The following is a 14,173-nucleotide window of genomic DNA, read 5'->3' as shown; positions in this document are numbered from 1 at the left end:
TACATTATGAAAATTGTTCTAATGAAAAAGCATACGTACTTTATTAAAGTCTATACTGGCTGCTCAGCAGTCATGTACTTAATCAGAATAATTGCTCTAACTTCTGCAGTTTAGAGGAAAGCCAGAGATGCACACAACTGTTGATGTAGATGAAAATTAATTTACAACCTGAAAATCTGCACCATGTTCTGCAACAGCTCAGCCGAGCTACAGACACCTCCCCTCCTCCACTCAAGCTTGATGAGGTGGAGAGAGGCAATGGTTTCTTGCAGGAATGCTGAAGTGTGGTTGTGCTAATGCCCTTGTACCCTTTTTTAATATAATCAGGCTCTCTCTCACAACAAGATGACAAGGAAATGCCCCAGGAATTGAGGTGGATGTGTGTGGATATCTGCTGGATACTGAGTAGCAGCACTGGGTTAAAAACTGGTACCATAGATGATGAGAACTTCTGAAACAAATTCACACATGCAGAAAATTGCTGTGAACGGGCACAAGCACAAGGTGTAGACTGAATAAACAAACAGTTCTCCCTCCCTTCTATGTAGGCACTTCTATGTATAGATAAGGTGATTTTTATTTGGGAGTGTTGACAAAGAGTGCTACTCTGGAAGAGCTATGGTAGTGCTAATCAATTTGCCATGTGCGGTAGAAGCACCTAGGAGCTCACATACATACTCAGTTTACCTAAAAGGACTTCCACACCAAACCAAGTCTCTCTATGGGCCTTCCATGTGAGAAACAAAAGCCAGCTCAATAAGTTTGGATCTTTCAATGCCAGAATATGATACTATAGCGATACTTTATGTGGCAATAATCCTAACAGTACTCATTTGGTATCACCAAAGTAAGTTATCTGCAAAATGACAAATGATTGTCCTTCATTCTACTATCTGGCACTAAAAATAACATGAGAAACTTCCCATTTCCTACATACAAAGTAGACTTGCTGCTAGAAGAGTTGGACTTCCATTTGAGACATGAAGAAACCTTCAGGTCATAAGGTCCAGCCCTCTGCACTTGCAGGAATTTACTTCACGAGGAGGTCTCCAAGCCAGTAAAATCACCATATAATCAGAGCTGGAGATTAGCTTTGTTTTTCTTCTCATTCTGCTCTCAAAACACCAAGGTCAAGGATGTGCCACTACTGTGAATTCCTGCACAAATAGGGAAGATTCAGGTCCCTGCGTGTCATCAGTACTGTGACTGCAGAGAGCCTGTGAAAGTTTTAAGCACAGAAATAAGAAATTGAGTTAGTCCTGCCAGCTCCAAACATTTAAATACCATAAGTCAGACACTCCCAAAACCAAACAAATAATTTTCTTCAAAGAGCAGCAAATATAGATCTTTTTTTGAGTTAAACCATTATTATTTCTTTGGATCACATTTCTTCAGCAAACACAAGAGCAAGAAAATTACTGTTTTGAAAAGGCAAGACCCCACATCGTCTCAGGTCACCAGAATCCACAGGTATAAAAGCACCCTGAGGTACTTAAAAAATCACAAGAATTAGAATTGTGGAATTATAGAATCCTTAGATGGGAAGGGACATTTAAAGGTCATGTAGTGTAACTCACCTGCAGTGAACAGGGACATCCACAGCTAGATCAGGTTTGATCCTGCAGCCAGTTCTTTGCAGGTTAGTGCTTATTAAGTGGTAGATTAGTGCTAAATAAACTTGTCTCCAAATATTGTTTTTGTTTCCAAGTACACTGACTTGGCTCCTATTCTCTATAAAACTGGAACTTGAGGGTTGGGTTTCTTTTCTGCTCTTCAGTGCTCTTCTGTTTCACATGCAGGAGAACACTCATTTTTCAGAGGGTAGTGTGATAGCTTCCTTGCAGGTCAGTCCGGAATCTCTTTTTCCCCTTTGAAATGCCTTGGATTATGAGATAGTTTCAAGTTTAAAAATTGCCAAGGAAACTTCTTCAGAAGCGTTCTTTGAGTCAAAGATAAAAGTGATGCCCAGCAGGAACAGGCTAACATAGCCAAAGAAAAGATGAACTCCCAGCAGAAGCGATGAAATTCACTCCCTTTAGTTGAACTACTTTGTAAGTCTACACTAATCTCTACTAATATATTTTTTTTTCTTTTTCTGTGCACTGTCTACACCAATAGACAAGCAGTAAATCTGCCTGTGCTTCTGCCTTTTTAACCTAACTATCGTGGTGCTTATGATGCTTTCCCTGAGATCAGGACTTAGACCACTGCACACTGCATACGGTACACCAGATGTCATCAAAAGATGACACGTGCACACTTCTGCAGCAGGCAAAGGACAACAGGGCTGTGCAAGAGAACACCAGTCTGGACATTGAGAAGATGATCTTCTGGATTTAGCAATGATCTGCTGATACATCACTGAGCATTTAGCATCTTCTTCCTCAATAAATCTGAGATTCTCACAAAGTCCACTGATGTGGAATTATATATCTGAATTCAATGCTATGAATGCAGAAAAGCTAAGATCCTTTGGCAAAAAGGGAGAAATTAATGTGGAGAGGCAGGGTAAGCATCCAGACCAGAGATGTTGGTGGTCAGAGGAGTGGTTCTGAGAAAATAACTTTTATCTCCTGCAAAGCTGTACTACCATTAAGCCCTTATTGCTTGATTGCCCTTATGCCAATCATGCTCATAAGTTACTTCTCATTTCTACTTTCAGAAGTATTTACAGAGGAAGCTGATATCTTCCTATGCCCCTCTAATACCTGAGAAACATGAGTTTGGAAGATCAAATGACTTTCCTCAGCCACCTAACAGTCCTGTGACGCAACCTCTTGGCTCAGCTCCTGGGGAAATGGCTATCATCATGGTTCTTCAGGCTGCAGCACATCCACTGTGTTATTGGAGAAGTTGTAATAAAATAGCTTATTTCCATGCTTTCTGAGTAAACCTGCACTTCAGACACCTCCTTTGTGCCTGTGTGTATTGCGGGCCGTAACCCAAGAAGCTTGTGCCGACTTCTGCATCCCCAAACAGCAAGTGAATGATCCCACAACCTCACTATGCAAAGTGGCTTTAATGTATTTCTTCTAAGTTAACTAAATGTTGCCAATGTTCTCTGATAAATAAAAGCTCTAAAAACTGTTCTCAGTGGTGCAGTACTGATCAGGAAGAAATGTATCTCAAGGCAACTCTTTTACACTGAATTTTTCTATAAAGAATACTCTGAAGATTTGCCATAAATAATTAAACACCATTTTAAAATATTAATGCAGTTTGTTGATGGCTTCTGTTTTGTTTATGTTGCTTCGAAGATGTTGACTGTAGGCAAGTACAGATCTTATCTCTGATGAAAAAAAAAAGCTTTGAAAATAGTCTAACACCTTTGCAGTTGAAAGTCTTTCTCCAGACAGGGACTTTTAACTAAAGTGTGCTGTCAGCAAGGCAGCACTCTCGAGGAGGAGAATCTATAGATAAAACAGCACAGCAAAGTCACTGAAAACAAATCTGCTCAGTGTTTGACCAGCCAATGTCAGCTGTTTACAAATGCCAGAAATTTGGCTCCGTAACGCTGCTGTCAGCAATATGCAAGCATAGACAGAGATGGTCAGAGGCAGTAATTGATATTATTTCCAAACTAACTAATACAAAAAGTGGTTATTCAGGGCACTTCAAGGCACTGCTGAGAAAACAGACAGTAGTTGCAGTGCATCACTTTCCTTATCATAGTTCCCTTCCATTTAGGAAGAGCTCATGGGTATCAAGGCTGATGGCATCTAACAAATGAGTACTATCCCTGTATCTGGAGCCAATCACAAGGCTGCAGGTAATTAGAATGGTATTTTTAAATTCATGGAAATGTGACAAAGTTTTTCCAATTGTTTTTCTATTTGGAAAGATTTAAGGTTTACAACCAGCTGATGACAGGGCACTGCAAGGAATCTGGAGCATTCCAGTCTCAATCTCCCACCAAGCAGAGGGCACAAATGCCACAGCTCTGGTGCCAGCTTTATGAGTTGAATACCTCCCAAACTTCACTCTTTAAAGAATGATCCTACTTGGCCAGGAGCAACTTTTGTTGTGAGCCTCACGCCCTCTGCTTCCAATAGCTCTGCGCTGATCCATCATTATTATTTCTGTGCTGTTTGTTGATGCAGCTTGGTAAGCGTAGGTGTCCCACTGCCTGAACCGAACACTAGGGATTTCCCTTTAAAAAAAATAATAATAATAATAATGATAATAATAAAAAGGCTCATATTAAAGGAAACTGAGAAAAATGAAGTACAGAATCAAAAAAAAATCTTCCTTAAAAAAGTGGTAACTGCTAGCTTAAAGTGGAGTCCCAGACGTGGAAAAGCCCTCCTACATCCTTTCCTTTGTGCCAACACAATAAAATAACCATTTTTAAAATATCTGAATTAAAGTGCTTCCCACTACTGCAGCAAACCTGCAGATGTTCATGCTAGTCTGTTGTACTGAATGCAGGTATCCATTGTTTCTGCAATTATCTGCTGAGCACAGATTCCAGCACTGAACACAAATGCAGAGCATTGGTATGCTGGAGCTCCTGTGCTCTACTGTTTATGTTAAATGAGTTCACGTAAGTGCTATTGTAAATGGTGAAGCTCATTATATCCTCATAGGTATGTGCTCTTGGTTTCAAAATGAGAAGAAAGAGCTCCTGTTGATTCTCACGGCTTCGTCAGACACCCAGAACCGTCTGCTTGCCTGCAGACCTGTCACTGCAACATGGCCTTGAGTCAATTAGGCCATTTCAAAATTAAAAAAAAGAATATTAAACGTCACTAGCAGATGGTGAAGCTCTCTATTAAGTAGATAAAGTCTGGATACATTTTCAGGGAAGAATAATGAAAATAGTAAGCATATAATACTGCAATGTTGCTAGTCCCCAGAGCAGAAGCGTGGTTTTCTGGGCATGTTCTGCCTCAGTTAAGCAGTGGTGTAAGAGGGGGCATTTTCCTGCTCTGGATCATGGTCCTGTATGCACCAGTGATACATAACCAGCCTCCCTTCAGCAGTGTTGTAGTGGCACACAGGGCTTTTATGGGTGACTGACCCACCTTTCAAATGGGGCCCTCTCCAAACTACCGTAGGACCTTCCGATTGCTATTGCATAACACTACTAGCACAGACCTTTATCTTAGTAAGTTATCATTAAAATGTCACAGCATGATCAAAGCACTGAAATTCACAGTACTTTCCCTCTTTGCTTGAAGAAGTGAAATTATTAACTAGGTCATTAGAATAAAAATCTAGCACTGTACGCATTCACAACATTTTGCTTCCACTAATTAATTTCCAACTGAATCCCCTGCCAGAGGATCATCTTACTATAGTGAGACAGAGGTCACAGTATGCAGAAACTTAATTGGAGGGGAGGAAGCCCCAGAAGGATATAGTCCTGCTGCATCTCCATACTAGGCTGGACCAACAGTGCCAAGGGCTATGCAGAGCTGGAACTGTGCGAGCTCCTGCAAATGCAGCTGTGGGGCACTGTTGCTGTGGGGCTCTGTCCTCATTGCAAGCATCAGAGCATGCACAGGAGTGTGTCGCCTTCATAATTGAGACTTTTAATTAGCTCTTCCTATCCCTGACATAGGCAGGATTACATTTCAGCAACAGGATGGCCAGGTGTTCAACAGCACCATGTTCATGTTCATACCAAGATGTTCTTAAGCATCCAGGTGTGTCTGTGGCTTGTGTGGGTGCAGTGGCTTGGGTGGGTGACCCTGGATGGATCCATCCCACCACAGCATTCTTGCAAACAGCTCTTGTCTGTGTGGCCTTCAGCAGTAAAGGCAGAAGGTGGTGGGAATAGAGGCATGCACTGTGTCTGTGATGCTCCTCCATGAGGCCACTCATGGCCACTCACTCCTCAACCCACTGCCTGACCATAATGTCTCGAGCGACCCCAGATGCCCCTGCTTGCTCAGACAGTATGTGTAGGCAGGAATTGCTGTCAGGAAAAGGGGAGAGCAGCACACACACAAGTTAATTTTAGTCAACGTCAGTGAATGCGACCAGCAATGAGACCAAAATTTATCCAGCAAAATCATCCTTAGGTCAGTCTGTCACTGACAGAAACTAAATTGCAGCTGTCATCTGCTCTCTCTTCCCTTCTTATGGAAAGAGTGTGAAAGGGTTGGCTTAAGGGACATTGACCCATCAGCACTGTCTATAGGTTGTAGAGCACAAACCTCAGAGGAGCTCTTCCCTGAGGCTACAGGTTGACCCAGTAACAAATAATCCAACATACAACATCCCCAATTTACAATGAAAACTGAATATTGGATCATTTTAATAAAATATCACTGATCTGTCACTTCTGCTAACTGAACTGGGGACATGAGACAGTCCCTGTGAAAGACTTAATAGCATTACCAACAAACTTGTCCCTAAATTCTGCCAGCAGCCTTATAACACTTCTAAAAGACTTTTGTATGCTTTAGGCAGAAACAAAAAGTAGCAGTTCTACAAATTCTTTCAGTACGGAGATGAAAGGTTCTTTTCTTTAAAAAAAGTTGCCAGCTCTTAGTAGATCATAATTCTAGTAATGGAGTCTTTAGGTTAAGTCTCTGAGCTGGAGTATTTGTCTTTTAAAATGTCTTTCATGTTTGATTAAATCATTATCTTCCCTCAACGTAGTATATTTTTTCTCAGCAGTCATTCAAGCACTATCAGAAAATCTGTGAAGGCACTGTAAAGTAGGGAAAGTAGAGAAAATAGACACCTTGAAATAGCCAGGAATTTTGAAAACACCTTTAAGATAACCCAGATGGTTTGGTGCAAGATTTTCTCCAATCATGTTTTATTAGCAGTAGTCACAGCAGCTCACTAGAGCCTCTGAAGCAGCCACCCCAGCCACTGCATCCTATCACAGTGCACACTACAGCATTTGCAGAGTAGCATTAAGGGATGGGGAATGTGTGCTCTGCAAACTGTCTGGCTGTCCTCTATTAAAAACAGGCCTCACTAAAAGAAAGCAGGACCCAGGTATGCACATGGGCCAGACATTTAAGAGGCTGCCATCACATTTGCATTAATTAATCTTACTAACACTCATCATTGTAGTCTCCAGGATGAAGCACGTGCAGGTTCTTGGAACCCAAATGATTCACTGCAGAAACTATGCAGCAGAGGGGAGCAAAGGATGTTTAAAAGGCACCTGGACTGTGGGTAGGGTCTTCTGAAATGTTGTCACAACAGGACTGTGCTGCAATCGAATACAAAGCAGGGCCTTAATTTGGTGTTCTTCTGTGTTTCCCAGAGCCCTCCATGCACTTCTGACTGTGAACGGGGCAATGCTGTTCTCCTCACAGATGCAAATCCTCTGCTTCAGCTCTGGCTGAAGCTGCAGCCTCCATTTGTGCTAAAAACTGAACAGACCAAGCTCAGGCTTTGTCCTGCAGCCATGCATACCACAGATTCTGTCTCGGCTGCTGGCATGGTTTTGGTTCTTCCATTCCATCCCTGGAGCAGGTCAGGGCTTAGAATGGGCTACAACCATTCCCTGCAGGCAGTGGAGTGCAGCCATTCCACTGGGCATGAAAATGCTGAGCTATATGGGTCTAGGCCTTGCTGTGCCATTTGCTTAGGAACCCAAATCTACCTCTTTTAGTTATCAGTATTCGGTCTGTAAGTATATGGTATGTACTGATACTGCCATAAGTGATTGGCTCTGGGGCAGCCTACCAGCTCCAAGAGCACCTCCACATCCTGTGTCTGTAGGACAGAGGGCTGATGTGGCCCCACCACAGCCAATTGCATGGGCCTCCCCTCTGCCTTTCCTGCTGCAGCTTCCCACCTGCGAGAGCAGCAGCTGAAAGGGACACTTTAAAATTTTGTTTTTATTTGGGGAACTCTTGCAAATATTTGTGATTAAAGTTTTAAGATTTTAAAGATATCCCATACAGTAAACTTATCTCCTGTGGATTTCATAGCAGACTACAAAAGTGAGGCTGGGACCTGCTTCAGCTGGAACATAAGGGTGATTTGGGGCATCAAACCTTCACTCCATTCCCACAGACCAGTTTGGTGGGAGGACCCATGCCAAACAACAGCTCCACTGCTGCAGTGGTCACCAACTGCAAAGCCTGAGGGACATCTGACTTTGACAGATGACTCTCAACTGGAAGCTGAGACCTGGAGAGAATCCTCTCACCGAGTGTCCCAGCTGAGGCCAGGCCTTGTGGCTACTGCCAGGGCTGCAGTGGGCACAGCAGTGTTCTGGTGCAAGGAGAGCAAGCAGATCCTTCCTGCCTGATGCCTCAGATTAAGGAAAACAAGCAGAATAAAAGCCAAATCTCTCCTGCGGAGCACAGCGTGTGTCACCATTTGCAAGTTGGTGCAGCTCCGAGATAAGAAGGCATCTTGTGTATGCACACATGAAAGCCATATGTAGCCCCTGATTGATTCTCGATAATGCAGACATTTCTTATGTTTGCACAACTAGACAAATATCGTAGGGAGGAAGGCACCATATCTTTGTGCACACTGAATCCTATTTGACAGAATTCATAACCTTAATATCGCATTAACGCGGCATGTGCATTTAAGCTGTAATTGCATTCCAGCTGCCTGAACGCTCCCCTTAATTTAGTCATGCTTCTTTAGTTTTGTTGTGAGCTATAAATCATTCTTGCTCTCAAAAAATAAATTAATTTACAGATGTTACAAGAGATAGGATTACCCAGCAGGATATCTCTTTTTTTTAACACATGCAATGTATAAACTTTATTAAATAAAAGTAATTTCTTCAGGGAAGTCCAGGAGGCACTGGCACGAATGGCAGAAGGAGACAAATTACAAAGACTTCTTAGCTTGAAGGAGCATAGCAGTCTCCTCACGATTGATTTGAAGGAGCTCTGCTGTGAATAATTCACCAAAGCAAGAATGCTGGTATTATCCTGCACTGGCTCAGCTTTTAAGTACTGACTGATTTTTTCAGGGCACAAATATTACGCACATATGCATATTATCATCACAAAATGAAGCGGTGGCTTCTTTAAGGTTGGTTGGCTTTCTACTCCAAGCAAGCTTTTTTAGTCATTTCTAATTTTTGTCATGATTTTGGTTAGTTTTTCGAGGATAGAGTGTTGTAGTGGCACAACAGTTTGACGCTCAAATCTAAAACATTCTGTACTTTGTTACAAACATCTGTGTGTGGATATCTCGTTCCTTAAAAAACAGGAATAATGATCTAAAGCAACATGAATCTTTCCTGGAGGACTGAGGAGCATCCATGCTCATGTGCAGACCACATTTAACCTGTTTCCAACCATCCCTTTGGTTATGTGCAGTTGAGTTACATTGCAGTCTACTGGAAGATGCACGTCTCGCTGTCAGAGTGCTCTGTTGCTGACCAAAATAACATGGCCCTTGACTGTCATAGCAGCAAGAATTCTCCTAGAGTTGCTGTTTACATAAACTTTCAGTGACCTGTAACTCTGGAGATATTGCTCTGTTCCCAGCCCTCAATACAAAATAAGCCTTGGTATTTTTGTAAAGATACTTTGACATTCTTAAATAAACATAACAGTTTCATTTTGTACAATAATACATCTCCATTATTTTTCTTAGCCATCTTCTGTAGTGCCTTCTTGGGAAGTCATCTGTAACTGATTCAGCATTCATTGCCTGCTCCCTCAAAGTATTCCCAATGCTCTGACAATGGGATTTTTGTGAGCAAAGTATACCTTTAGTACAACATTTCAACTAGCTATTCCCAGATCTTGCATGTCTTTGGAGACATAGAAGTTAAATACATTTATTGCTTTAAAAACTCGGCAAAAAAAAATAAAATCCCAACCAACCAGCAATACCTGATGCAAATAAATATTCAAACTTACTATAGAGAAGGGGGCTTGTACTGTGTTTTGGGAGTTGCTCACTCCAGAGATGGGCTGGTTGTGGAGGCATCTTCAATATCCCTTTAGTTTCTCTGCTTTTGCCTTCTGGAACATTTACGCAGTGGTCTTGCTTTGTTCAGATATCTCATTTTTTTTATTCTCCACAGCATATTGGATTCTCTGTGGAGCCAGAAGCTGGACTTGAAGATCCTTGTGGATCCCTTCCAACTTGGGATATTCTATGACTCTATAATCTATGATAATTACAGGGGAGGGACTCTTTATACAGGCATTTAGCAACAGGACAGGGGAAATGGCTTTAAACTGGTAGAGGGAAGATTTAGACTAGATATTAGGAAGAAATTCTTTACTGTGAGGGCGGTGAGATACTGGAACATATTGCCCAGAAAGGTTGTGGATGCTCCTCCTTGGAAGCGATCAAGGCCAGGCTAGATGCGGCTGCGAGCAACCTGGTCTAGAGGGAGGTGTAGCAGAGGATTTGGAACCAGATGATCTTACATGCCCTTTCCAACCCAAGCCATTCTATGATCTCACTGCTTTCTGCTGGCATATAGATGTTCTCACATCCAAGACAAGCTGCATTTCAGGTGTGTGGAGAAGGTACGAGTGGCACAGCAGGGGGAATACGAAGAATGCATTCCACCTGGCCCATCTACCACGGATGGGATGTGGGCCAGGCTGTAAGCAGCTTTACTCCCGGCTTTGAGCTCTGTGCTCTGACCCAGCAATCAGCCAGGTGCAAAGGTTTTCCGTCTCAGTTTCCTCTTAGTTCATCAGCTGTAGCTGCAGTGATTGCTCAGCTTTGTTGTGCAAGTTCTGCCCTGGTATCAACAGCCAAAGAGATCAGCTGGAGATGAGGCAGAGAAGTAAAGTTTATTTTGAATACAGTGATGTCATGAGCTTGAGTTTGCCAATACTGACCCAAGGTCCTACATCTTAGATGAAAAAATCGCAACTGTTCCCAGCTGGTGGCTTAACAAAAATACATCAATGTTGAAGGGCATGGGAACCTGCTCCCAAAGGCTGCTTACTCCCAGAGAGCTGTTCGTTCTTTTTATGACCAAAAGGCAGCTCACAAAAAATTCAACTCTCCCACTTCCAGAATTCAGTGTTTGGGAATATAATATCAAGACTTTGAAGAGATGCTACAGCTTAACTAAAATAAATTTTATTCTGAAACAACCAGCTGCAACGTTTTGATCTCTGTTATACAAGAAATTTCCTTTGGCTCTTTCCTATAAAAATCTATAACTTGCAGTTTTGAACACTCTTATACAAGAGAAAAATTAAATTGTATCTAAAGAGGAGTAAAGGGTGCACACAAATCTTGCTGAACTTGCTATGGGCTTCCCATAGCTGCTAAGCTCATCTTTCTCTTGACTTCCCCATAAGAGGTTAATTTCCTATCTTGGATAATCCATTACTACAGATGCTAACACCTGTGAGAATGGGAAACTGAGCTTGGTTGGGATCTCCAGACCTGGGTTGGTTCCACCCAAAACTGGACACCCTAAATAAGAACTTCTGATAAGGAAATATTTGCATCTCTACAGGAGAGCTGCATCAATCCCTCCAAAGACTGTAAAAAGAGAGCTCAGGATGGTGAGGCTCTGACACCTCCAACGCTGTTTGTCTGATAAATGCCTGTTTAGATGTAGTTAAAAATCACAGCTGATCAGATTCTCATCAGATCTAACTCTAAAGTTGTCAATAACTTAAATATTTTGGTGAAAGACCAAGACTGACCCAGGAGACTTCGCTTTGCCTATTTAGGAATCTTCTGTCTGCTAGTCCAAAATTGCTCATGACTATCTCATGACTTGTGCTGCTTCTCTCTGTCAAACGTCTTAAATTGACTGAAATGGATATTTACAAGACAGATATTTATAACTCAATGAAAAAGCACACAATACATAACACGAGAGTGAATGCTGCTGACAAGAACTGATATGCTTGTCCCAGACATCACATCATATAGAACTGAATGTGTGTGATGTACGAAAGGTCAAAAAACTTAAAATAGCTGATGTACAAAAGCTCGTCGTCTCCCTCAAATTCTAGTGCAGATAATGTCACCATTCAATTACTGCTGCACTAATTCCTCCTTTTCCAATACATCATGACATTCTGATGCCAAATAATTTTTGATGTCCTCGTAACCAAACTGTGGAGGAAGGCTGGATGTCACACATTTTTATTGAAATATTTCGGTTTAACGCAAGTGACAACTGGACTATTTCTCCAGCTTCCTCCACTATTAACAAGATACATGTGAAAAAAACTTCCATGCACCTTCTCTCAGAGGTTCCAGATGATCTGTCATCTGTGATTCATTAACTGAATATTTACTTCCTCAGGAGCAATGTAGCTGTCACTTATGCTCTTAAGCAGTAAGCCTTTCTCAAAGAGCCTGTACCTGCTTCCTTCCCACCCACAGGACAGACAGTGGGCAGTCTAGCAGGCTTCAGGATTCAGTGCCTTTTGCTTTGGACATTGCAAATCTAGGCTTCAAATATCTGTTGTGACACAAGGACACACAGAGGCAATGCAGCAAGTGCAATCACTTCTTTTTTTTTTTTTATAAAACTCCTCTTCTTGACTGTAAAATTATAGAATCACAAGGTTGGAAACGACCTGCAAGATCATCTAGTCCAACCGTGTTCTTATTACCATTGCTACCACAAGCTACTAAAGTACATCTCATAGCTCCTCATCCAGACAGTAGGCAGTAAAGAAGGGTAGGATGCTACAGACAACCACTTGTGGCCAGACATTGCCCCAGCACAAAATGAGTGAGCAATGAGGAAAAGAGAAAGCTATGCCTTTTTCTCCCTAGTGTGATTTCCACCTCTTGCATGGAATTCTCTCTAAAAGATGTTCTCAGATCAGGTAAGATCTCTCTGATCACAGATGCAAAAACCCCTGTGCACCCAGACCATGGGCTTGCTCCACTCTGAATACTGAGTAGCATTGCTGCAGAAACTGACACATTTCATTACTTAAGTTTGGATGATGCTCCATTTGTACTGCACACACCAAGCTGCTTTAATTAGATGGTTCTCCTGTACCATCACTGCTACGTAGTAAAGATCACGCTTGTCAGAGTGGAGTACGTTACATTTCTAGGTGTGTTATTATTTCCATATATTCCCCCAAAATGCAAGTTGGGATCGTGGCAGCTACCAGCAGGAAGCAAAGGATGCACACTGTTTTCAGGACAATGGAAATCAGCAGCTTCTTCATCAGTAAGGTAAACTTTCTCCTGTGGAAGATGTCACACCCCTCTGGCTCTGCTCTGCCACTCAGCCACTAAGGGACACTGGCTGGGTCTCTGGTAGGGCTGCTGACACAAGTTGGTGGCACAGCATCCCCTTTGATGCCTGTCTTTTAACACACAGGGAAAATCTTCCCCCTTGTCTTCTTGCAGAGAGAAATATTAGAAGGGATGCTACCAACTTAAGAGCTAACTTACTTTTCCCAAGGTTAGCACAGTTTCAGCTCACTGCTGCCAGCCTGACTGAAGGCACATGCTGCATACACAGCCCATCTCACCACCAGAGACACAGAGCTGCTTCTGCAAACTCCACGGAGATACTGAAATGCCACCCAGCGACCACAGAAAGAAAATGCAGCAGATTGTGCCGGAGGCTTGCTTCACCTAGGATTCACCGAACCCAATTTCAGCTGTGTCAACATTAAATATTTAGTGATCATACATGACACAGAATAGTCATCAGGAAAGCATCAGCAGCCCGAGGAAAGGGTACAGTGCTGTCCTGGAGAACCTAGGATGTGTCACCTGGCCTCCATGTACTGCTCCAGGCCAGAGGCCTCCTCTCAAGACTGGCTCCTATCTGCTAGGCCCTACAGATCCACAGACTCCATAAGGTGCCTTTTGACAGGACCCCAGGAAATCTTTTACACAAACTATATAGCCAACTACATTTAGGAGCTAAATCTCACTCTAGGCCAAAAGGTCTGCAGTTTTGGAACATTCACCTATAGATTCAATAGGACAAGAGGCAATGGCTTAAGTTGTGCTAGGGGAGGTTCTGGTTGAAAATAAGGAAACATTTCTTCTCACAAAGTGGTGAGGCAGTGGCACAGGCTGCCCAGAGAGGTGGTGGAGTCACAGACCCTGGAGGTGCTCAGGAAACATGGAGATGTGGCACTGAGGGATGTGGTTAGTGGGCATGGTGAGGATGGGTTGATGGTTGGACAGATGATCTTAGAGATCTTTTCAACATTAATAATTCTGTAAGATTTACTTGCCATTTGTTTTATAACTGCACATAGTTAACTTATGACACATGTAGCAGTGGGTGGCATTTAGCTCCAGA

Source organism: Meleagris gallopavo, chromosome 1 (assembly GCF_905368555.1).
Source record: "Meleagris gallopavo chromosome 1, MGAL_WU_HG_1.1, whole genome shotgun sequence".
In the NCBI taxonomy this organism is placed as follows: domain Eukaryota; kingdom Metazoa; phylum Chordata; class Aves; order Galliformes; family Phasianidae; genus Meleagris; species Meleagris gallopavo.
Note: the sequence above shows the minus strand (reverse complement) of the source record.